This window comes from Thermobia domestica, chromosome 2, assembly GCF_964235325.1.
Source record: "Thermobia domestica chromosome 2, izTheDome1.hap1.1, whole genome shotgun sequence".
Classification (NCBI taxonomy): domain Eukaryota; kingdom Metazoa; phylum Arthropoda; class Insecta; order Zygentoma; family Lepismatidae; genus Thermobia; species Thermobia domestica.
In genome coordinates this window covers 275588231-275614981 of record NC_137455.1, presented here as the reverse complement: position 1 = coordinate 275614981, position 26751 = coordinate 275588231, and the positions used below count along the sequence as shown (strand labels likewise).

The following is a 26751-nucleotide window of genomic DNA, read 5'->3' as shown; positions in this document are numbered from 1 at the left end:
ACAGGTGAAATGAATTAAGTGAGGGTAAAAAACTATAAGTGCTCTAGCCGCTTTTAACATGTACGCTGCACTGTCTGCATAGAGGACAAGGACTTTTTTTTCCTGAACTCCTCCCGGTCACAACACTTAAGACCATCGTTTACAAAGCGAGAAATCGTGGAATGATTCGTGCGTTCCAGCAATTGACTCGCAATAAGATAGGATTTAGATGGACCATCTTCACTTAACTTTCCAATCACTAAATTTGCTACATAACGTCCCAAAACGTCTGTTGTTTCGTCCACAGAAATCCAAATATATGAACTACCTACTTCTGCCCTAATGGTATCTCTAGCTTCCCTATAACAAACTTCGAGATAACACTGTCGAAGAGTGGATTCATCAGGAATTCGACGGCCGCAGTACTTCACCAGGAAAGCATGGTATTTTGGCACTTGAACTTCGTTCCAAGGAATGTTTGCTGCTATCATTGCTTGGCACAAGTCTTTGAAAAAACTCACTCATTGAAGTATCTTGATGCATTCGTGTCAAAAGTACTTTTTTTTTTTTTTTTTCAGTTCGCAAATTTTTATTTCTTGCGTGGAGTGCACTTCGTACATGTTGTTCTAACTGAGATTTCATTGAACATCCAATTTTTTTATCACACACTTGGCACAATAGTACTTTACCGACCATAGTAAATGCATCATCGATAGTTACTCACGACCGCAATGTTGCGGATAAAGTTGAGGCAACCGGAGCCATTTCTAACTTCGACGGTCAATACAGAACACGTGCGTTTTGCAACTGCAATACTAGAGTACTGTCCTCCTGTCATTCAGTTGAACAAGCGAAGTTCTTTGAAAGCTTAGGTTTCCTGCTATGATATTGCCACTGTCGCCAGCTTCTTGGAACGAACTCTTGCAGTAAATTCCTGGAAGGACACTAGCATATAGTTTTAACTTGAATTGCAGGAATTGCTTTTTCCCGTCCGACCTCCGATAACAATCAAATAGACTTCATTTTAGAAATTTCCTGGCCAGTCGCCTGTCAGGCACGTGATCTGTCTTCCTCCAGAGTTGAAAATAAAGGGCGCTGCTAATGTACACTGGAGGGATTTTTACTTGTTTCTTCTTATATTTCTTTTGTTATCGGCGAAAATTCTGCGAAACATGGTTTGACAAATAAAAAAAAGATATATATTTCTCTTTCGGTAAAGAAACAAAAATATAGACATGACAAAATTGAATCTAGATGCAAGCCTTGCCAGTTGGAAAGCCTTTTTTTTTTTAAAAAAAAATTTAAATTAAAATTTCAGTAAACCCAAAATTTTAAGACAGTTTTATGTAAAAAAAAAAAAAAAAAAGGTAGAAACCATAGAAATATGTAATATTGATCAAAATATGTAATACGAAACTTAAGTTTAAGCACCCTACAGGTGTGAATCACGAACATTTAAGAATTTGACGAACCTACATATGAAGGAAAAAATATGTAATTACATACAAATCCGGACATTAGTCATCATACACATAATTATGATATGAACACTCTCAGCCATTGAGAAGTTCCATAGTCTGGCTCAGAAGACTATGGTTAGATCCTTATGAAAGGTAGTGGAACAACAGGATACTCTTTCAAACAAAAGAGAAATAAATAAATAAAATCGGTGCACCTGTGTGGAAGACTTATACCTGAACATGCGCACAACATATATATATAAACGGGTCGAATTGGAAACCTTGTCCTCTTTTCGGAAGTTGGTTAAAAAGGCGTAGATTTTCAGTTCGGAAGTTCAGAGATATCATACTTTGTCTACATTAAGGGATTCAAGATGCTGTAGCTCAACTGATTTCAGAGTTAAGAACCTAACCACAAATGATGGCACAACACACCTTGATATAACTTAATGCATATGTAACCTATTATTCCATGTTGTTGTATTGTATGATTTATACATCTCAAATAACTTTATTACTTCAAAGTTGCCTTCACTATCAAGAACGATTATTTTGTTTCCCTGACATTAAAGAAATTTTAAATAATTTCCTTGATTTTTCAGGTTTGTGGGAACCCTGTTAGAATATGCTGTGAAGTATTTCTTATGGCGACAAATATTTATGCTTACAAAATTCCGTTCTTCTCTCCAGCACAAAGCTAAGGATTTTATGAAAGAACAACCTAGCTTTGCCTAGTGTAACGAAGATTACTTTGCCGCTTGGCGAAAGTAAGAAACCTACTTATTTCTTAAATTCTAAAATTGCTACAGAAGAAGTGAGATTACTATCGAGTGCTCACCTCCGATTTAATGGATCGTTGTTTCGGTCCTAGGACATGTGGACGTTACGATGGAATAAGTCTCGTCCATGAGTTTTCTCAATGTCCCTCCGTTTCCTCCTACTGTTTCCATTCCACAATTCTTTCAATATTATTCATATCAATTTATTTATTCCTGTACAAGTGTTTCTGAATGGCAGCCATCTTTCTTGTCGGTGGAATGCCAATTTTTCCATTTGCAAGCGTGTGCGAGAACTGCAGTTGCTCAGGACGTATGAATCACACGCACACACACACACACACACAAACGAATGTTTAGAGGGGAGATTGAGGTGCACGGAGAATATATATTCTTGCTTCTAAAAAATATGCAGGGTTTCAAACCAATACATGAAATCACCAGAAAAAGTACAGAAAATTACACTTTTAACCCTTTCGAACCCAGGTGGCCAAAGTGGCATACGCGGGTGTGTCACTTTTTAAGATATCTGGATAATTTTATTTTGGCCAAATATGGTTGGACCATAGTTTACCATATTAGTTTCTTTTTCTTCTGGGTTTCGAATTTCCTTTTCAAATTTCAGCCCAAAATCAAAAATTCGAGAATTTTCAAATTTCGATTTTTTTTTCCCTGTAGCTTCCTTCGTTGTAGAGAGATCTCCTTAGTACTTGTCAGGTAGATACCTCAGATGGATAACTAATTGTTGACATCAATTGGAGCGGCCCGCGCGCAGTGTTGTCAACTAGGGAAATTAATATTTCCCTGAATTTGGGCAAAAAATGGAAACTTTTGTTTGTAAATACGTACCTATAAGTCCGAACGGAAGTCAACTTACGCCAGTCGAACATTGGTCCTTACTGAATAAAAGTTGGTACAGATCGTTACAATGGGGTAATTAGGGGCACACGAAAAATTCGTATTTAGGTTCTAACCTAACCCTTGATTTTTCTAGTTTTCCCTGTTTTTCTATTTAACGTAATCTATTTCTTGTAATTAGAAGCTTTGGTTCTTAAATATCGCCTTGATACTTGTAGGATATATTAGTGGTGTACCAATGTTTATTTTAAGGTAGTTTGCGTCTGTCTGATAGCGGTGTTGCCAGCTATAGAAAATTCCCGATTTTCGGGGAAAATTTTGGAGAAGTTATTTTCTATCTCTATTATGTCCCTCTTGTTGGCTACATACAAACAAACGTACCACTGTCTGAAAGCCTCGTCCTTTGCTTACACAACGCACGATAAAAAGTTTCAGTAGGACAATTAGGAGGAGTACAGTTGAGGTTTATAATAAACCATGTTCTGTAAATGGTAAGAAAATAGCGAAATTCTGAAGTAGAATGAGATATTAAAAAAAAAAAAAAAAAAAAAAAAAATCATGCATACTTTGTTAGATATCGCCATGATATTTGTAGGATATATTAGTTGGGTATCAGGATTTAGTTTAAGATAGTTTGCGTGTATCTGGTAACAGTGTTGCCATCTACAGAAAATTTTAATTCCCGATTTTAGGTGAAAATTTCCCTTTTTTCCACTTATTATTTCCCTCTTACTGGCTATATTGAAACAAACGTACCACTATCTGAAAGCCTCCTCTCTCGCCTACAGAAGGCATCATAAAATGCTTTAATAGGATAATTAGGGAAACTATAGCCCCGGCACATCTATTGATTTTTGCTTCTGAGGCCTAAAAAGTGTAAAAAAAATGTATATGTATGATGACAGAACATTTTTCTTCTTTCTCTCTTTGAATGGCAGCCAGCGACTTCAGGTTTTCATTGTACCCTGTCAACACACCAAAGAATTTTTTAGGTGACCTGGACCTATGTGACAATAATGGTGTCAACTACAAAAACTCTTGAAATTCGGTTAGGGAATATTTTGCAAATTTTTACCTCTACATTTCCCTCCCATTGGCAACACTGCAATGCAATTTATACACAAAAAAAAAAGCCAAATCCCTCTTCTAAAAAACAATGCCTTAATCATATCAATCAAGTACATAGTTTTTGAGCAGTAAGTCACTAACTGAAAATGTAGGAAAACGCCAAAAAATTACCTGGGTCAAAGGGGCTGTATATTGGAATGGCATAAAGTAGGGGGTGCATAAGATTTTGATGCTATTTTGGGGGTGTAATATCTCAGGATGGCAAAATGCTAAAAGTTGCTGCTTAGGCCACAGAGTAATTCTGCATGTGAATAAACTATTGCAAAAAAAAAAAAAAAAAAAAAAAAAAGGCTGATATTATATGGAGAAAAAGTAAGGACGGTAAAAATGCGAAGAATGCAAGTGCGTGACGATGGTCGTAGCCCGGAAAAAATTAAATGTTTGGATAGTTTTTATATTAGATCTCAAAAACTACGCATGGTTCTGCAATTAGTCTCGCTTTCGTTTGCATTCAGTTGTGCAAAAGTTTGCGAGTGGTGTTTGTTCTGTCTTTCCATTTTCATTGTCATTGCCACGTCTATATGGGAGGGGTTTAGCTCCCCCTTGCACACACGACACTCATCGTCTAACTGGACCGCGATACTAAGACACTCAATGTATCAGCGAAGTGTCATTGAACTCCAATCCCAATTACGGAAGTTAATGTGTTAACAAGGTTGCAGCACAAAACTTATCAATCCCCCACTTTATGCCATTCCAACATACAGTCCCTTTAGAAGCGTGATTTTCTGTACTTTTTCTGATTATTTCATGTATTGGTTTGCAACCCTGCATATTTTTTTAGAAGCAACATTATATATTCTCACCTCTGTCTCTCCTCTAAACTTCTGTTTTTGTTTGATGTTCGTGTAATTCGTACGTCCTGAGCAACTGTAGTTTTCGTACACGCTTGCAAATGCAAAAGTTGGCACTCTGCCGACAACAAAGATGGCCGTCATTCAGGAACACTTACTTGTACATGCGACAACGTGAATAGTGTTACTGACCGTCTCATACACAAGGTTCATCACACTCAAATTTTTATAATTTTCGGCGATGGTCGAGCAACCTGCTCTGGACCACTTCGTATAGATTGACCCCGACTTACCGAAAACACTAACTCTTTTAATTCTGTAAAATACAGAAAAAGCGTATAGATATTACTTTCCTAATTTTAGGTAGTATGTTAGCACAGCCTTCGATAGCAACTTATAAGTTCTTTACTCCAAGATCGAGAAGCAGTTTGACAGCTGGTACCAAAAATGTTACGATAACACTAGTTAACAAAGGTTTTGTTACATAAAAGGAAATACCTGTTCTTAAAGGAACTTTTTGCGCTGAATTCGAATATGCACTCGGTTTTTCTCCATCACGTACGATTTTCCCGTAACAGAGGGATTTTCGGGAAAATCCCTCAAAAATTTCCCTTTTCGTTTATTTTACACCCCAAGATCTTGTCCCCTTACATATACTAAAATAGAAATTATACCTAAGTATACTTTGATTCATATTTAACAAACCCTCCAAGTTTCGTAATAATCGCTTTATTCTTTCTAGAGAAATAAATATGTTTGTATGTATACTGTGTGTACTGTTTATTGCACCTTATAGTAATGCTTTCAGATCTCTTAAGTTGAGGTAAAACGTTTTGCTTTATTACCACAAACACATATATAAAATATAATACAATATAATTTACAAGTGTGACAATTTACAATAAACAATAATACAAATGTACCAAAAGGTCATGAAAAGACAATCAAAACTATCACAATATATGAAACTTCCATTGGGTTACAAAAACGTACACTACTTCCTTCTTTTGTAAGAAATGTTGCATTCTCTAACAAGACCCCAACAATAGTCCCCCATCATTGAAGGATCCCATCGTCCCTGGTACCTTTTCTCCATTGCCATTATATTTTGGTGGAATCTTTCCCCCTGTTCGTCGCTGAGAGCACCTAGGTTAACAGGAAAGAAGCTGAGGTGGGAGTGCAAAAAGTGGATTTTTAAAGACACCCTACAACCCAACTCTTTGTATTTCTGTATCATGTCCTGTACGATTTCTGTGTAACTCTCAGCTTTGTTATTGCCCAGAAAGTTGCGCACAACACACTTAAATGCTGTCCAGGCAGCTAGCTCAGCACTGTTTAACTTGCTGTCAAAGCTATCATCAAGCATTAATTTCCTAATTTGGGGACCAATAAACACTCCCGCTGAAATCTTAGCATCACTCAGGTTAGGGAACTTATCTCGCAAATACTTGAAACCTTCACCAGATGTCTCCATGGCTTTGACAAAGTTTTTCATAAGTCCTAACTTGATATGAAGTGGCGGTAGTAATATCTTATTAGGATCTACCAAAGGAGCGTATTTGACGTTGCATTCTCCAGGTACGTAATTCACTCTAGGTTCCCATTCCTTCACTTCATATTGTTTGTCATCAGCTTGGCTATCCCATAAACATAAAAAACATTGGTACTTCGTGTAACCGCACTGCAGTCCTAATAAAATACCAACTACCTTGAGATCACAACATATTTGCCAACAATGGTCCTTGTAATTTATAAGATTTAGCAAAGTTGACATGGTGTCATAGGATTCCTTAATCTTCACTGAGTGCGCAAGTGGTATAGAAGGTTTTTTATTTCCATTATGTAAAAGGACAGCTTTAAGGCTGACCTTTGACGCGTCGATAAATAACCTCCATTCTTCTGGAACGTAAGGAATTCCTAGCTCCGCCATCAACCCATTTATATCCGTACATACGCACACATTATCTTGCATTGAGAAATAGCTTGAAAATTGAACATGCCTTTTCCTGTACACTGATATGTTCGTTTCCGCATCCAATAAGTTCCAAGTGTGTTGTTGACTATTGTAAATATTCATTTTTATGTCTGTGTTTGTAGTAATAAAGCAAATCGTTTTTACCCCAACTCAGGAGATCTGAAAGCATTACTATCAGGTGCAATAAACAGTGCACACAGTATACATACAAATATATTTATTTCTCTAGAAAGAACAAAGCGATTTTTACGAAACTTTTAGGGTTTATTAAATATAAATCAAGGTATACTTAGGTATAATTTCTATGTTACTATATGTAAGGGGACAGGAGCTAGGGGAATAAAATATCTGAAAAGGGAAATTTTTGAGGGAATTTCCCGAAAAACCCTCTGTTACGGGAAAACTGTACGTGATGGAGAGAAACCGAGTGCATATTCGAATTCAGCGCAAAAAGTTCCTTTAAGATCAGGTGATTTTTCTCATGTAACAAACAAAAAGTTTAAATTTGTTAACTAGTGTATCCATGAACCGACCTTCAATATATTGGGAAGTCAAATCAATGAAAATATGTCAGAAAGGTAGGAACAATCCGGTAACAGGAGTAGAAAAAATAGTTACTGAAGAATAAGAAGTACTAGAAAATGGAATATACCACGGAACTGCACGAATAACTCACTAGTCAGGATAAAGAAGACGAGAAAATGCGAGGACTCACTGATGAATCTGAACAAGCGCTTCGGAACAAGAGCAATGGGAAAGCAATTAGGCAGACAATACACCTATTTAATCACGAATTTGAGGGAAAAAGAAGTAACTCCTATATACTTTGAAATAGGAGAATCCCTGTGATTTCTTACATACTAAGATGAGGATTCCATTGGAAAAGGAAACGAACACAGCAGCGCAGAGTAATTAATCTAACATCACATGCCACAAAAATTTCCAACGGAATATTCAACACGAGACTCTATGCCAGTACAAATGGCGAAACTGACGGGAAAGAGTTCAGATTTAAAAATAAAACGATCACAAAAATATAATTACTTTACTCTGGGAATACAGCACAATGCAATAATATATGTATGTGTGGAATAAACGTAAGAAAAAATAATAAGGGTTTTTAATTTACGAGATCTAATTAATTTTCATTAAGAAATATCATTTCACTTTTGTATTAATTGTATGTAATTACTGTAAAAGAAATTATTAATGTATGATTAATACTTAGGACTTACTTACCAGACTGAAATAGTGAAGTAGTGCTGGTTCGTGTCACATCAAAACATTGATGATGCAAAGTAATAATGGCACAAAACAGCAACTCATCATCAAACGAAACATAATTGGTATACAATATCGACAACCAAAAAATATCGACGCCAATCGACAGCCAAAATATTGACGATACATAACATCAATGGTACAAAACATACACGCTACTTAACATCGACAACGAAAATACCGTTATTACAGTGGATAGTCAAAGACATGGATGGTATATGATCTGACAACTAAAACTGAAAAATTCCTACATCGACGACCTAAATACCAACGATGCAAACTTATCAATGACACAACACGAACATCAATGATAAGAACCGTTTAATTTTTGATGATGATAAATGTTATGGTTAAGAATATTGATGCCATGAAAATATCCTGTTTATTTCAATTAACAGGAAACCTGCAAACAAGGAAAGATTGCCAAATGCTACTTTATATGGCACAATCTATTTTGGTTGTCATTTTAGGGAACAACTGGATTCTTTATTTGTACTAAAGGTAATTTGGACTAATATTTGCCATTGCTGGCAAGTCTTGACAGTTGACTGACACTCAGTGTCTCTTTCCAGCACTGAGGCTATGAGACATGGACCTACAGTTTAAGGCGTGCATTCAAATTTCAAGGCTCTCCCATCGGAAATCGAATCCGTGCAGCCGTGCAATAAAGTCGCGTGCTCTAGTCACTAAGTCAGTGGGAGCTCTTTTTACAGCACTACCGAAAGAAGGTACACGCTACGATGCTACGTCAGTTAGCGTAAGTAAGTAAATATCACTTGCAAATTAAATTACTTATGATGCTACAGCAATACCAGAAACATAAAAAGGAATATTTTTTTTTTACTCCGTAGCAAGACATCAGCATTTATTTAAAAGTAGTAAAAAGTTTATCTAGTAACAAGAGGAAAATAATACTAAAAGCAGTTAAATTCGCGATACCAAAATTTCACTGAATAATCGTCGTACCATCTGCAGAAAATAGAAGGAAAACATCTAGGATCATGATGGCGTCTTCGACCTTTCCATAGGTTGAACTGTTAAAATATTTTGTTAATGCCTCAAAACCTATTGTTAAAATATAAGCTAAAAAATAAAGCGATAGTGGTTAAAATGTCTTTCGGCAGCTTGTCAATCTTAATATGAATGTGTTAATATGCTAATATCCCGACGGAACTGACTGAATACTACTAAAGACATATTTACTATATGTAAATAGGTAGTCGGAAATACCTTCATCTAAGTTTCGCCTCCAAGGTGGTTGATTTCAACGTGTGTTGTCAGCTTGACAACAGTTAATTTAAAAAAGCATTAAAAGAGAAGTTACTAACTTTTATTAGATTAGAAATTCCTTTTAAAGGAACTTTTTTTTCGTTCTTGTAATCGATATTTGAAAACCTCAATCATTCGACAATGTTTTTTTCGAAAAATTCTTTAAATTCTGCTCTTTTTCTTATCCTAAATTAGGGCTACACTCCTGTCACTCCTCCTCCTTCGACCTAATTACATTGCACGTCAATAGACTGAAGAGAAGTTGGCCTATTCCTTGCTTACAGAACAACAGACAGATATCATGCATCAATATACAAGGTTTGTTCAGTAAGTATCAAGATTGATTTTCTCCTGCCAATGGGAAGGGATGAAGAACGGTCTCGATTAGTGGAATGGGTGACAGGGCATTTGACCTAAACTAGGAGAATCGTGTCAATTGCCTCCGAACCGTTTGAGTGTGTAGATCTCGCACAAAGTGAAAATATGTTTAGTGCTTGCGTCGAGTGTGATAACGTAGCGAACCATCGATCAACGATATACCACCAAATTTCGCGTTATATTAAACAAATCCACAACGGAGACTTTCGATATAATCCATGAGGCTTACAAGAACAAGCTAAGTCCAGAACGCGTATTTTTGAGTGCCACAAAAAATTCAAACATGGCAGTGAAGAAGTCCACAAAGGGTACCAAAGATGTAATCCACAAGGAGTTTGTGCCTGTGAGACCAACAGTCAATTGTACATTTTACACAGAAGTGTTCGAACGTTTGAGGAGTAAGGTCCGTCGTGTCAGAAAGGAAATCGCCGATACCTGAGTGTTCCATCACGACAATGCGCCCAGTCACACACTGCTACTTGTGAGTCAGGTGCTGGTTAAATCCAACATCGTAACGCTGCCCCAACCACCTAACTGTAGTGAAATTGCTCAAATCATACACTGTAACACTACAGTCTAGATTTAGCTTCCACCAAATTCTTCTTGTTCTGTTACATCGTCAACACCCCGAATACAATGACGTTCATTTGAAATTCCTTGCTTCACACTGCGCACTTTGCACTGAACACTTGTCACCATTTACCGTCTCCATTTCGCTGCAGATATCTATGGCTGCGCGTACTTTGCAGCATACAAAACAAATAACACTTTGCTCGTATATCCTCGTTTCGTATTAAATGTATTACATGCTACAAAGAAAAAGAACGCAAAGACTTCTCGATTTTTCCTCGTAATTTTTGATTCTGAGCATATAGCTATACAAAATTTATTGTTTAGCAGATTTTCGAAACTATTATGTGTACATTCTTGTAAAAATATTATATAAATATCGCCCTTACATCGTACGTTGTGACGTGATTTTGCGTGTGATTCTTAAAGGGTAAAGAGGACATGAAAGTATTTAATTCGTTCCCCATATCTCAAATTATTCTTAGAACTTTGTATGATTAATCTCCTTGTATCCTAGATGATGTATAAGACGGAACTTTGTAAGCGATTCCCGGAAAGGAGAAAGCGGACATGATTTATTTCTCCGTTATCCAGACCTCCGAAACTTTTAGGTTATTATTTTCCTTTGCAGTATAACACAATCCGTGCTTATGAACATTTACAGGCTTTCCAATGCTAATGGGAAATATATATATATATATATATATATATATATATAGGAATCACGGTGAAAAAATATAGGTGGTTTCGTTAAGCTGTGAAAAGGAAATTTCAATTATCCAATACGTAGGGATAAAAAAAATCACATGGAAATTACACCAATTGTTACATGAACATACATTCTACTCTAAATATAACTAAATGGGTAATTATCTCGTTACAAAATTTGATACGAGTCTCTTAGGGCCTTATGCAGAGTCGTTGTTCTGACGCGTCATTAGTGCCATACTAAAGAGTTCGACTAATATATGTTTTCTACAGTAGTCAGGCCTTTAGTATGACGCTAATCATACGTCAAAATAACTCTACATAAGGAACTTAGTGTTTTCGTACGTAGCTCACTAGTACTAAGCAACGACCATAAGGAAAGTGTAAAAAGATCTGCATTAAAAAATCAGTGTTTGTAAGTATACGTCTCCAAGCTGTGAATAATTTCATCACTTGCAAGATCCTATCATTTCTATGTTATTCTTTTAATTTTCAAATAACATACGTAATTTGGAAAAGTCAATACAAAATTCATTTTAAAAAATCACAAAATACATGATACAAAGATTTTGTTTAAGTATCTAAATACACATTTGCACGCAAAACGTAGTGCATCTAAGAAAATATATACAACAGTAAAAGTATCAGTTACATTTTCATTTTCTTCAGTGCCTCAAGATACTTATTTGCTATCTTCCGTTTTTCTTTGTTCTGCTCGTCTTGAATTTTCTGTAGTTCATTCATCTTCACGGGTCCGATCTGGATCATTGCCTGGGCAACAATAACGTCAGTCATGTCTTTTTGATAGCGCAGAAGGTAATATAAGTCTCTAAAATAACTACTCTATAGAACTTTTTAATGAATATGACGAAACTAGTTTATTTTTGTTTCATTTTGTAGGTGTATGAATACTTTTTGAACTAACTGTATACTGTTTGTTGCAATTATCTTTAGACAATTAGCAGAAAAGGACGAAATACAGAAGAGTCTTCATTCAACCACCCTACTATGGAGACAAAAAGGCCCTCCAACCACCCACACCTTATTTCCTTTGTTATTTTCACAGGTGGAAGTAGCACTGCCACAAAAATATAGGAGGTTTCGTTAAAATATAGGAAATATAGGAGTTAATAGGAAGAGATGCAAATATATAGGAAAAATAGGAAATATAGGAGCATTGGTAAGCCTGCATTTATAAACATCTGCCATTCTTTTAAAGGCTGTAATGTATGCTACAAGCAAAAGACTACGAAGGCTGTTGTTATAATAATTTTATTTAGTACCTTTACGTAAATGGGCATTGTTTGCAGCTTGAGTTGATGCATTAATTATCGTCCTCATGTCTGGATCTTACGAACCGAATTTTATTCATACTTTAAAAAAAAAATCAACGATATAAAACAGGGATTTCATAGTAGAGTGCTAATTTAAGGTTTGCAAGTTTGCCATACATTCGATAAGGAATGCATTAAAGGAGGGAGGGGAACTTTCATTCAGGAGAAAACATTTTCCTAGACAGCTCAGAAACGTGATTATCGTTAAGTTTGCACGTCCTAGTATTGCATTCAATAGAGAATTTATATTATTTTCTAAAAAATAAATTCTCTATTGAATGCAATACTAGGACGTCCAAACTTAACCATAATCATGTCTCTGAGCTTTCTGGGAATTCTCCAGTATTATTGTTGAACTACTTTACATATTAGAAATACTTCTTTCACCACATTTTTTTCGCGCTTACCATCTTCTTCAGCCAAAGGAATATACCCTAAATTATTTATATCAGTCCATGAAATGTATAATACTTATATGGTAGTTTGGTAAGTAGTCGTTCATGTAAAAATTTACAGATCGGCTGAAGTAATTTGAACACGAGTAAACTTTTAAATTAACAAATAAGAATACGATAACACAGTAATGATAAAAAGCTAGTTCCAACTATTGGATTACTTAATAGAATTTTTAGTTTCACGCCCCATTTTTTATGACCTGTAGGCTGAGAGACGGATGACTAATTAAAGTAAATTATAAAAGAATTAATGGAATGGAATGATCATGTAAGAAGAAACGCTAGAACTGCAAGAAAACCCACGAACACGATGCTGTCCACGACGAACTCCCAGGACTGTGATCGAACCAGGGACCCTGGCACCAAAGATGAGCACTTCACCATTGATCCACCGTGCAGACGTTTATGATGTCATGACGAGTAATATACGCAATATTCTGTTATAGGGAGTGAAGCAATATAAGGGAAACCAGCCCACACTAACGAAATTTAAAGAACTTTCCAAACATTTACTTCTATGATTTTTCTTTTTCGTTGTGCACAAAATGTACAAAGCGCAATATTTCCACGATATAATTTTTTGCAAGTGAACTACCATATATCAAACATTACTCCTACTCAGAGCTGAGGTGAGAAAAAATACAAGTATGTCCGTATGCTCAGAACATCATTTCGTGTGAAATAGTTGGAAAAAAAGTTTCAAAATAACATACAACACATCACAATTCTTTTTCTAATATTCTCCTTGTTCAGGTTCAAAAAACCCAGGGCGCCAGGTAGTCATAGTGCCTAGACATACGAATCTGCCTACATAATTTAAATACAAAATATGTGGGCCTATATATCAAATTGTATTTTCCTGACCTTCTCAAAAGCGAATTTGGGTGCGACTTAGGCCGAATTTTCATGCACGCGATAGAAACGTGCTTTGCTTGCGATTTGGTAGCGTCTAAAACCAACCATATACATTTTTGGTGAATTTTGACAATTTATAGAACAAAATTTTCCACTCTGTACCTATATTTGTACTGATAAAAAAAAAAAAAAAAAAAAAAAAAATCGTGACCCAAAAGCTGAATTTCGTGACTTTTTCTAGACTTTCATGACCGTTTTCTGATTTCGTGACTTTTGTGACCGATAGACACCCTGGTTAGGAGAGTCAATCCGTTAACATATTAACGGATAACGACGACTTTAACGAGTGGCTATCCACATCCTATAAATGTATTTCGCGTTATCCTATCTACTGTGTTTACCGGAGTTAATTTTTATAAACAATACGTATTTCGCTTAAATTATAGCTTTCCTTTTACTATTCCACTAAATGTATTTATACTTTAGCATAAGAAATTCCAATATAAAAGCATTCTCTAAAGCTTTTAATATGACTCAGTATGACTCAAAGAGGGGACCCGATATACGGCGTCACATCAGAACAGCTCGTTTCTCTTACCGTGACGTAAGGAACGTACTTTTGCATTGTTGTACGCTTCGTATCTCCGAAATATAAGAAATATCTATTTGAGATTTTCGGTATGTACTTGGAAATTAGTTCCAGTCAGAAAGGAAAAGTCCATCGTGATCCCGAAGGGAAGGAGCTAGGAGAACGCTTACTAAACTGTAGTAAAATCGAACTTACAACAACAAATGTTCTGAAACCATTAAAAAATTGCAACAATTTTTAAATCTTTTCCATAAATGTTATTATTTTCTCGTGCGAAAAAGATACATTATGTATATAGTCTTAGGGCTAAATTTGACAATTAGTATGTTGTACATAAACATGTGGTATTGGGAAGTATCTGCCAAAATCTAAATATGATTTTTATTCTATCTTTTCAGATATGCAGACGATATCAAAAGGAACTGCAATAGATGAGTGACAGCCATCGGAATATCGAAAGAGTTACCTGCATCATGATTCGTGACAAGCATCCATATTCCCGAATCAAGATAATTATTTAATACTGCGTGAACACCGTAAAAGCGGTATGATGTGAAATGGAGAGGAGCAACGGAGACTACGAAGTAGTGACTGAGAGGAAAACACTCAGATGATATTCTGATTGTCACTGAACACCAGAACTCATCCAATTGCAGGAGAAAGTGATGGATGCCCCAGGCTGGGAATTGAAGCTTTAGTGCAGAAAATGGGAGTAGCAGTGTTTATCGTGAAGGTCGGTATGAATAAGGACCTCCATTATTATTTCTAAAACAGACGTAAAGACCAACTCATGATAGAAACGGATCGGACAAATCGCCCAATCACGTTACAAAAATTCCTTCACAAAGTTAAACATTCCATTGAATCAGAAACAATGTGAGTCTTGCCTGATTTTAAAAATGTCAGGAAAACATTTTATTTATATATATATATATATATATATATATATATATATATATATATATATATATATATATATATATATATAGGGGTAGACAAAAAATCTAAAATCACTTCATACAAGTTTGACCCTCCACTGTACAACGCGAGTTGCGGTTGCCGATCGTTTTTTAATTTCAATGTGTCATGTGGACCTTCCTCTTCCGTCAGCAGTAACCCGTTCACCTGTGAGTATCGCGGTGTGAACGTGGTGCGGTCATGGCGACCTGACAGACTTCCAAAGAGGCAAGATCGTTGGTGCCCGTCTGGTTGGAACTTCAGAGGCAACAGTGGCGAACATTGTGCGGGTATCGAAAGGCACTGTGGCCTATGATACAGACTGTCTGCTCCCAACTGTAAAGCATGGAGGTGGTTCTGTCACAGTATGGGCAGTGATATCGTGGTTTTCCGCAGGTCCCATCATAGCCCAAAAATCTAGGGGTTTTCATTTAATTCTCTTGCTAATAATGAATAAAAACAATTAATTGGATACATTAAAATAGGAACTGAATAAAGGCTTTTCTGCGGAGAATGTACACAGGTGGAGTAGCAACATGATATTCGTGCTGGCTTTCAGTTTAATTCAGTTCAGTTCAGTTTAGGAGAGGAAATATTTTGTTCATTCTGGAATGTTCTGGTGGTATGCAACGGTACGATGTACCGGCACCTATTTATTGAGAACGGAATATTGCCTCTCCTAAACTGAACTGAACTGAATTAAACTGAAAGCCAGTACGAATACTCTGTTGCTACTCCACTTCTGTACTTTCTTCGCAGAAAAGCTTTTACTCAGTTCCTATTTTAATGTATCCAATTAATTGTTTTTATTCATTATTCCCAAGAGAATTAAATGAAAACATCTAGATTTTTTCGCAAAGTTTATCCATTACTTTAGTAGAGGTTTGTAGAACATTTTGGTAGCATGATTGGTACTCTGAAGAGCAATATGTGAACAATGCACTGTATGTGTTGTTATTGAAATTCACTATTTGTCGAACACTTGATTGATGACTTTTGAAAACAAACAGCAGCAGCTTATTTTCGCCCATTTCCAGAAAGAGAAAAAGCAAGAAACAAATCACTAAGAAACATTATCATTACGTTATTTTATTATAAAATTAAGATGTTAGAATCAGACATTCTAAAAAGCATCTTTATATATATGTACGTAAGATTTTTAGTTACAAGACTGCAGTGATATGCTAGTGGACATTATTAATATTGTTATTTATATAATAATTAACATATATATTGTAATAATATTAATATCCTGAAAGGTACGCAACTTTCTAACCATGATGAACCTGAAGTCTAGCGTACAGGCACCTTTATTTTAGAAATATATATATATATATATATATATATATATATATATATATATATATATATATATGTGTGTGTGTGTGTGTGTGTTGTCTCAAAAGTCCCTGACACAGGGTAACTGTTACAACAAAATGTAGGAGGGGAAACCGTCTCCAAGTATGATGTTTTCAATCTAAAGTGAACGATTGTTTTAAATCGGACGAGCCATTTGGGCTGTGCACTCTTTATGTGCCTAATGTTAAATGAAAATGCCACGATGCCATTTACCTGGACTCATAACATAAGTGAATGAAGTTACTGTATTTTTACGCTACGTGTCGATGGTCAGCCTCCATTTCAAACATGCCCGCATTCACCGTACTTTTATAAAATTTATTTACCTCCCGGTAAATGACAACGTTGCATTTTCATTTAACACTGGGCGCATAAAGAGTGTACAGCCCAATCTGTTCCCTGGTTTCATCCCAGCTCCCGCCAAGTGAACTTTATGGTGGACAAATATCGTATACGTGGATCTCCACGGAGTTCTACAGTTTCTTATCACTTTCTTCATTCTCCAATTATCATCCATCTTGTTATTACCATCTCCATTAGCCCCGGAGCATAATTCTCGGACTTAAACTCACAATATATACACATGGGGACCACTTCTCTAGAAACGCGCCTCTAATTTTTAAACTAACATAAAGATCAATGAAATTCTATACCATGAAAATATCGACAGGGTACATCGTTCAACATACTGTACAATACTGACAGATCAATAACTTTGCCTAGTCAATATAAGATTGTATTTTTCAAATAGCATTACATCAGATTATTACATAATTTAGGTTAGACGAACACTTACAATATCACATTTATTCTTCAGTGTTACAAATTGATACTTTGTGTTAATAAGACTGTTAATCTGATGATATTGTAGAGTATGTCAAATATTTCCTTCTTGTGGATATTTTGGTACAAAATTCCATCGTTTTTATTTGTTAGTTATAAGTTACAAGTGCGTTACAAGATAAGTGTATAATATATATGAAAGAAGAAACCCCGGGACTAACTCACTAAATCAACAAATTAACAAAATCGTTGTGCTTATCAAGATCAAATTCTCCTTGAAACATACGCTGTATATCCGATGGAGTTTTGCGAAACACTATGCTAAAAGGAAGGATGGGGTTTGAGCAAAATTCGAACCCTAACGTAGGGTGAGCAAGCTTGAAATATTCGTTGTTCACCAGACTATTGAAATCCAAGCACAGAAAACGAAATGCGGCCCCTAAAGAGTGAAAGTGAGGCCTGAAAAATATTTTTCGCTGCTTATCACATTTCGGAAGTTCTTAAATATAGGAATTTAAGATTTAAATCAATTCGAAATGGATGTATGAACTTAGTATCATAGAAATAAGTTATATTGAAATTCTTATCTTTATAGAAAATCTGGAAGCTTTAGGAATCTATATACCTTCCAGTTTAAATTCTGATCCTCTTGACTGAAACAGAGAAAATTCTTCCATATGATTTCAGCGTTTGAAGAAAAAGTTCCATCATCGACCTTATTATCCCTCTATTGCACCTGGAAGCTACTGGTCTATCACTTTGTGCTTTAATATTAAAACCCAGTTTCGAAATGTACCGTTCTTTCACAATACGCACGCAAAGCAATCTACTTGTTCATTAAAAGAAAAAAAAAATGACCTGTACAATACCTTAAGTTGTCAATCAGTAGTATTAACACGACTTGCAAATATTTAATTTTACACGTATGCTGAATTTCTAAAAAATCGATTAATTACTTCCATTACCATTATTACTGCTTATATAATCACACTGTATTGTTTACTTGATCCAAGAGGTCCTAACGAACCTTCTCGTCGTATATATATATATATACAGTATATATTATATATATATATATATATATATATATATATATATATATATATATATATATATATATATATATATATAGAGAGAGAGAGAGAGAGAGAGAGAGAGAGAGAGAGAGAGAGAGAGAGAGAGAGAGATATCAGGGCGCAAAATTTCAAAGTCAGACGCACTCGCCAATCCAAAAATGGTGGTCGCCAGTATCTCTCACGTACAAATTATGAGACACCCCCCCCCCCCCCCCCATTTTAGTTTGACAAAGAAAGATATTACATCAGGGCATAAAATTTCAAACCAGACAATTAGATTTAGGATAATCAATTCTGAATTGGACAATTCATACTTGTTAAGAAATATCTTACCTTAAGACTTCACGTTTGTGTAACGTTCTCTCTTTGCACTGAAATACAGTCACGAAAGAAAGTATTCTTCAGTTGACAAAATTTCTTTTCCTAATAACTCGACAACAAATTAACCTATTAGAGTACCGATTTTGGCAAGTTATCAAGTTATAACTATTCTAAAGACAGCAACAAAAAGATCCAAATTAATTCATTTGTTCCCGAGTTATTGACAAATGAAAATTTGTCAACTGTCAAATACTTTCTTTCCCGTGTGTACCAGTTGTCGATTGCAGTTTTCGGATCCAAGTCCTTAAGTGAAGGTCCATTGATGGAAATTGTCAGCACATCATCCAGTGTGTCAGTCTTCAGTGAATTCCTATAGGCAGTCTTAACTCTGTTGAGATTGCTGAAGCCTCTCTCACATAAAGCAGTACTCACAGGTAAAACTACACAAAATGTGACAATTGGAAGCAAATTTGAGAATCTCGTAATGAAGTTTTCACTCTAAATCTTTTCCAGTGTCTGATTCAACATAAGTGATGAAAACAACCATTGGAGGCAAACCATTTTGATTGAGGGTGGGAAAGAGGGGGCGAATTACAACGTTGTGAAGACTTCACATTCCGTGTTTTCTCTCACTAAGTGGCACTTATTTTCGTGCGAAACACAAACTGCGCAGCCCTGTGAGTTTAGAAACCATTCCTACTGAATACTATTAGCCAGGTTTAAATTTCTAGTCAACAATGGCGACCTGGCCACCGTAAATTTTGCGCCATATATATATCAGAACAAAGAAACGCGATTTTTTTAAAAGCTAAAATTAAGGAACTTGAAGATCATAGTAAAAATAAAACCATCCGGGACATGTATAAGGGGATCAGCGAATTTAAGAAAGGCTATCAACCTCGTACTTATATATTAAAGAAATCTGACGATACAGTTCTCACTGATACGGATAGATGGAAAGATTTATTTGACGATTTGCTTAACAAGCAACCAAAAACTAGTGTGCGTGGAGAAAAGGAGATACACACCGCAGAACCGTATATTCCAGAACCCAACCGAATAGAAGTAGAAACCGCTATAAAGAAATTAAAGAAACACAAATCTCCGGGTGTAGATGAAATTCCGGCTGAGTTAATTTTAGCTGGAGGCGAAAAATTATGGAACACGATACACAAACTCATCCTCCTTATCTGGAACAAGGAAGAATTGCCACAAGAGTGGAAAGAATCAATCATTGTTTCAATTCACAAGAAAGGCGACAAAACTGACTGTAATAATTATCGAGGCATTTCTCTTTTGTCAACATCCTATAAAATCCTTTCAAATATTCTATTAGCAAGATTTACCCCATACGCAGATGAAATTATTGGAGATTATCAGTGCGGATTTAGACGAAATCGATCAACTATCGACCAAATATTTACCATTCGCCAAATACTCGAAAAAAAGTGGGAATACAATACGCCGGTACGTCAACTATTTATTGATTTTAGAAAGGCGTACGACTCGGTTAGGAGAGAAACATTATACAACGTTCTTACAGAACTTGGAATACCGTGAAAGCTAATTAAGATACGTTTAAATGAATCCCAAAGTAAAGTCCGGGTAGGAAAATTTTTGTCCACGAGCTTTCAGGTCGAAAATGGCCTGAAACAAAGAGATGCGTTGTCGCCATTATTATTTAACTTTGTTCTGGAATACGCTATAAGGAAAATCCAAGATAGCAACCAGGTCCTAGAGTTGAACAGTATTCACCAGGTTATGGCATATGCTGATGATGTAAATTTAATAGGAGATGATAGGAGAACAATAGAAAGAAATGCAGAGATCTTATTAAACGCTTGCAGGGACATTGGTTTAGAAGTAAATGCAGAGAAAACTAAATACATGGAAGTCCGTCGGGACCGTAATACAGCAAATTATAGATGCGTTAAAATATTAAATAATACTTTTGATAAAGTGGATAGTTTCAAATATCTGGGATCAATATTAACAGAGGAAAATCATATCCACGAAGAAATTAAATGTCGACTAAAAGCAGGAAATTCGTGTTACTATTCAGTTCAAAATATCTTGTCGTCGCGGATTCTGTCGAGGAATTTCAAGCTTAAAATATATAAATCGATAATCATGCCTGTTGTTCTATATGGATGCGAAACATGGTCGCTTACACTGAGGGAAGAACATAAACTGAAAGTATTTGAGAACAAAATCCTGAGACGAATATTCGGACCCAAGAAGAACGGGAATGGGGAATGGCGGAAACTTCATAACGAGGAACTACATAATTTATACGGTTTACCCAACATTGTTAGGGTCGTCAAGTCTAGGAGGCTTAGGTGGGCAGGTCATGTAGCTAGAATGGAAGAAAGTAGAAACGCTTTCAAAGTCTTCACTGGAAGACCAATCGGAAAACGACCATCAGGAAGACCTAGGCGCAGATGGGAGGACAATATTAAGATGGATCTTGCAGAGATAGGAAAAGAAAGCAGTTAGCTAAGGATAGAAGTTAGTGGAGAGCTTTTGTGAACGCGGCGTTGAACCTCCGGGTTCCATTGGCCATAGAGTTAATATATATACATATATCATTTCGTATTCGTGGATGTCTGTTATTTCACATTTCATTTTGAATAGAAATCAGTCAGTCCATTCATACGTTGATGCTTTGTGCATGTTTTTAAATTTTTATTATTATTGTTGTTTTTAATTTTAAAAACTGCGTTCCCAGATGCACCCGTAATGCAAATGATGACGGGAATGCGATAGGCTACTGTTATATTATATTAGGATAAGAGCCTGTAAGATCAGTAACTAGCACTGTAGCATTCGGTGCGGCAATTATTGGATCGATCGCTTCAGCCTTAACGTAACATAATAAGTTATCAGTGAATTCACTTGTGAAAACTCTTTTATACACAGTGTTCTATTTTAATGAATATAGAACAACCAGATTTAAATTCAATAATCTATAAATTCTTACGTAGTACACATGAATTTTTTAACAAACTTTCGTAGTGTTAAACTTTAAGTTGGATATGCTTCACAGTTATCTTTAACGTGGTCCATGTTAACTCTGTGAGTACGTTTCGCGATATTAATGGTAAAACTTCAAAAAGTACCGACTCGGACCAATACAGCGCGGAGTCTGGGGTAAATGCTGTCCTTGGTCCATCCACGGGACGGCTCTGGCTAGTCAAATTACAGTCTTTCAGAACCTGCAAAACACTATCCACAGATGCAACTTACTTCATACTTGACACCAGAGATCCAAAAGAACTCTGTCAAGGATCGCAAACGATTTCGTTTAGCGGCAACCTAGAAATAAAGTAGTTTCTTTTTTTAGTATATTAGATATTTCTGCAGAATCCTTGATCAGCCTATCAAGAACCAAGTTAACATAGGCGTTTTTGGCAAGTGCGCTAAGATTCTACCACAGCGCGAAAGTCAGAATATATTTCCACCGAATATACAGTATGGATTGGTTTAGTTTAATTTTAAAAATAAAAGACAGTAGCTATAATTTACAACTTCTTGCTGTTAAAAATATTAATTAGTAGCTTGACACGTATCAAGAAGCACCAGGGAATACCGGCACAAAGTCCACGATCTATTGATTTAAACTGAATCAGGGCAGCAGCAATGACTGTGGGACTGAAACGTGAAAAAGAACGGAGAAAGATCAAGAACTAACTTATAACACTTGCAGAAGTGCCTTAAAAATTGATGGTTCATTTCTAAATATTTTTGTTTCCAAAAATAAATCAGAAAGAATAAATTGTTAAGATTCTTAAAGAGCCTGTCTCTTCCTACGGCGTCGGACCTATATATGGCGTGAGATATAGGGCAAATCCTTCCCTTGGTTCACCCACGGTAGGGCTATCTGCCTAGTCAAATTACAATCATTCAGAACCTGTAAAACAGTATCCACAGATGCAACTAATTCAACGTTTGCCACCAGCTCTTCCAAAAGAGATCCATCAAGGAGCGCAAACGATTTCGTTTGGTGGCAACCTAGACATCAAGTAGATTATTATTATTATTATTTAAGTGTATTCGACATTTCTCCACAGTCCTTGGTCAGTGTATCAAGAATACTAGCCTCTTTGGCAAATGCACTAAGATTCTATCATTGCGGAAAGTCAGACCGTAGGTCTACCTAGTGTATGGCATGGGTTGGTTTGGTTTAAATTTTATAAATGAGGAAACAGTAGTTATAATTAACAAATTCTTTCAAAAATGAAATCTTTAAGTTTCACGTCCCACGGTTATGCCGGTCAGGCTAAAGGAGACGGTGAAGATGAGAAATAAATGAAATGGTGGAATGAAGAAAGTGGGAGGAAACGGGAGAACCCCGAGAAAACCCACGGGCACGGTGTTTGTCCGCCACAAAGTCCACACGGCGTGAGCTGGGATCGAACCAGGAACCCCAAGCACCGGAGGTGGACTCTCTACCACTGAGCCACCGCGCCCCCTAACAAATTTTTTGAGTCAAAACTATTAATTATAAGTCTGTAATCACATAATTAATTCGCGGAGTCTATGGGAGCTTATCAAGAAGCACTAGAGAACAGCGGCATAAAGTTTACGATCTACTGATTTAAACTGAATCACGGCAGCAGCAACGACTATGGAATTAAAACGCGAAAAAGAACGAAGAAAGATGAAGAACTCACTACAAGTTCAACTGCTTGACATAGCGTCCAAGTAGCCCTACTTAAAAATAAAGAAGAATCAGTGCGCGAATTAAATATTCTCCCTAGGGAGGATGACTTCACTAATATACGCCCAGTTATTACAAATTACATATATGCCATCACAAACCAACGCTTCGGTGGTGTTCACGTGTAACTACTAGTTAATAACGATTGGTTGTCCTGAGTTTGAAGGACAAACATATATCACCTACTTCGATCTATGTATAGTGACACGTGTACACTACGCGAAGTAGTTGTTTCGGCGTGATATTTTCATGATTAGTACTGAAATCGTAAGTGGTAGTAGATTTCTACCATTCCGGTTGTAGCAAAGAAATTAGATTGAAGACAGAGTATATTCTTGGAACGCTTTATTGATTGCTATAACCGTTCTTACTCTGTAATGGTCAGCGTTAAAACCAGAAATGACACTTTTCTACCACGGAAAACCGCTTTTTGGTATCTAGGGTTTTATTCTATGGGGAACAACGGTAAACCAGAAAGTGATTTATATCTGAAACTTCCGGTTTCAACAACGGGTTAAGACAGAAGATCTTAGGACACTAATTTAATTTTTGAATAAAACTCTTCTCGCTATCTCTGATCATTTTTGGTCTGTGTAGATTAATATTGAAAACGAAAGTTGTAGTGGACTTCTACTGCTTCCGGTTTTAGTACAGACTAAATAATATACATGAAACGTACTTTTGGAATGCTTAATCGATAACAGAAAACCAATTCTCCATATGCATGTATTACCGTTTTTGCTGTACAGTGATCAACGTAAAAACCGCTAATTGAATATTTTTATTACTACGGGGTTTGATTACTGGCTCCGTAATCGAACTCGATTCGTAACTTTTGACTTGATACATACTCAACAAATTTGGTGGTGATCTATCAAGTAATTTTTTTTTTTTTTTTTTTTTTCTTACGGGTGGACTGGGTAAACATATAACGGAGTTTAGGTAAAACAATCTCCTTAACAAGATTTGGTCCTAGTTGTAGTACTTTCGCTTACAAAATAATAGTTGTTGCTTGTTTATATCCTCATGAAGATTTGAAAACATTCTAGACAGCTGGGGGTATGAGGGGAAGTTAATAGCGCCAGAGGCGAAAATTTTCTTTTTCAAGGAAGCATACATTTTTGTCAGGGTGAATCTCTAGCATTCCCCACAAATATGCACATGGAAAGAATAAACGCTTTACCCCATTTTAGTAACAATTTAGTAGCATGTATGTATCCTTAAAAAAAAAAAAAATACTCCGATTATTCATTTCCTTGGTGTTCGGAAAATCACCGGATACAAACAGTAATGAGCGACTTTCTAAAGTATGACTTCTGAGAAAAGAAAAAAACATATGAATCATAAAATCAGAAACTGTAAATTAAGGACAGCGGAAAGGATTTTTCTTTCTTAATAAACAAAAGCAGCCAGTAGGATTCGAACCAGGTTCGAAAGCAATAGAAAGTAAATACTAAGCACGCACGACTATCGAAACACACCGTAGCACTAGCTTTTAGTTGTACTGATAGAGATGAAACTCCTTAAAATCCTATATATATATAGCTGGTGCTTTCTTTAACTAAACAGCATTTGCCAAGGTACTATTTTACTCTGAAACTAACATTACATTAAGTAATGGAAAAGAATATGAATATTTCAAACAGTAAAGAACAAGGTGTGTTGGGAAGACTATTCTTTTCCTATGACTTCCCCTTCTGTAACTTCGAGCGCGTTGTTGCCGAACTCACAATTTTAAAGGACTTTAAAAAATTCATGGGCGCGCAATTAAATATTGGAGAACATACAAATGTAGCTATGTACAGGTAATTATATTGTAACAAAAAAAAAAATAAATAAAAAATAAAAAAATACCGAAATATTTAGTTTACCTCCCACGTTTATACTCCTTAGGATAAAAGGGGCGAATGAATTTATGAAAGTGAATGATTACTAAATAATTGGCGGAATGAGAACGTGGGAGGGAACAAGAGTACCTGAAGAAAATCACTGACAAGATGTTCTCAACGGCAAACTCGGGTCGGCAAGGAGCGAACCAGAGACCCCTCGCAACAGAGGTAAACGATCTACTACAGACCCGTGACCTCTATATTGTAGTGAAAATAATAAATGTGTATTTAAAAAAAAAAAAAAAAAAGAAAAAACAATGATGTTAACAATTAGCAATTTTGAGAGTAAGATTTAAAAAAAAATTAAGAAATAAAATCAAACCACTATTTTGGTGAATGGAAGCCACAGCAAATCTTAAAAACTTTGTTCGTCTTAAATGAGGGGGGAAATAGGTTTAGAAACGCAACTCATGTAAAGAATAGATACCGTAATAGCATATTTTACATGAACATTCATCTAACTGTTACGTAAAAGAACAGCAATTCACAGTACGATCGATCTTAACATATTGATTCTTACCTTGTTCATACATTCTAAGTTCCCCAGTGAATTAGCCTGGCAATAATGCTCTGTGCTCACTTCGAAACGGGTGAAGAAACAAATCTGTAAAAACCAACAAACACAATTAAAAATTTTTTTAAATGTAAACTAAAACCCATTTTCTTACATTTAAGCACACATACATATATGGGATATTCCATGTCAAATCAACAAGTCATCAGACTTTTGTAAAAATTGATAGACACCTTTATTGATATTACAGGGAGATGAAAAATCCCAAATATTACCCCTTTCCCCCATACAGCGTGTTCAAAAATTCAAAAGAGGGCCTTTTTTTCGTTACAGTGATTATCAAAAATTGTCATAAAATGGTTAATATGTGCACTGGATACATGGAACAAACGCTATTCCAAAGCTTGAAGATTGCTCTACAAGCTGTACTATATTGATAAAGCCTGTACAAAATAAAAAATAATAGTTCAAAAATTCAAAGTAAAATTTAAATTTTGAAAAATGAAATCTTTGAGTTTTAAGTCCCACGGTTAAGCCGGTTAGGCTAAAGGAGACGGTGATTATGAGAAATGAATGAAATGGTGGAATGAAGAAAGTAGGAGGAAACGGGAGAACCCCGAGAAAACCCACGCACACGGTGCTTGTCCACCACAAAGTTCACTTGGCAGGGGCTGGGATCGAACCCGGGACCCCAAGCACCAGAGGTAATTTCAATTTTGAAAT

General features: G+C 35.9%; 1 protein-coding gene across 3 annotated transcripts in view; it reads right to left on the bottom strand.

Moving 5' to 3' along the window:
• The window catches only part of LOC145678505 (uncharacterized), a 393685-nt gene that overhangs the window by 355564 nt on the left and 11370 nt on the right, over positions 1-26751 (bottom strand). For all 3 annotated transcript variants that reach the window (XR_014130402.1, XM_081748725.1, XM_081748726.1), the window contains exon 2: positions 26035-26118. The gene's annotated coding sequence lies outside the window, so the exon portion shown is untranslated. The remainder of the gene's footprint in view (positions 1-26034; positions 26119-26751) is intronic.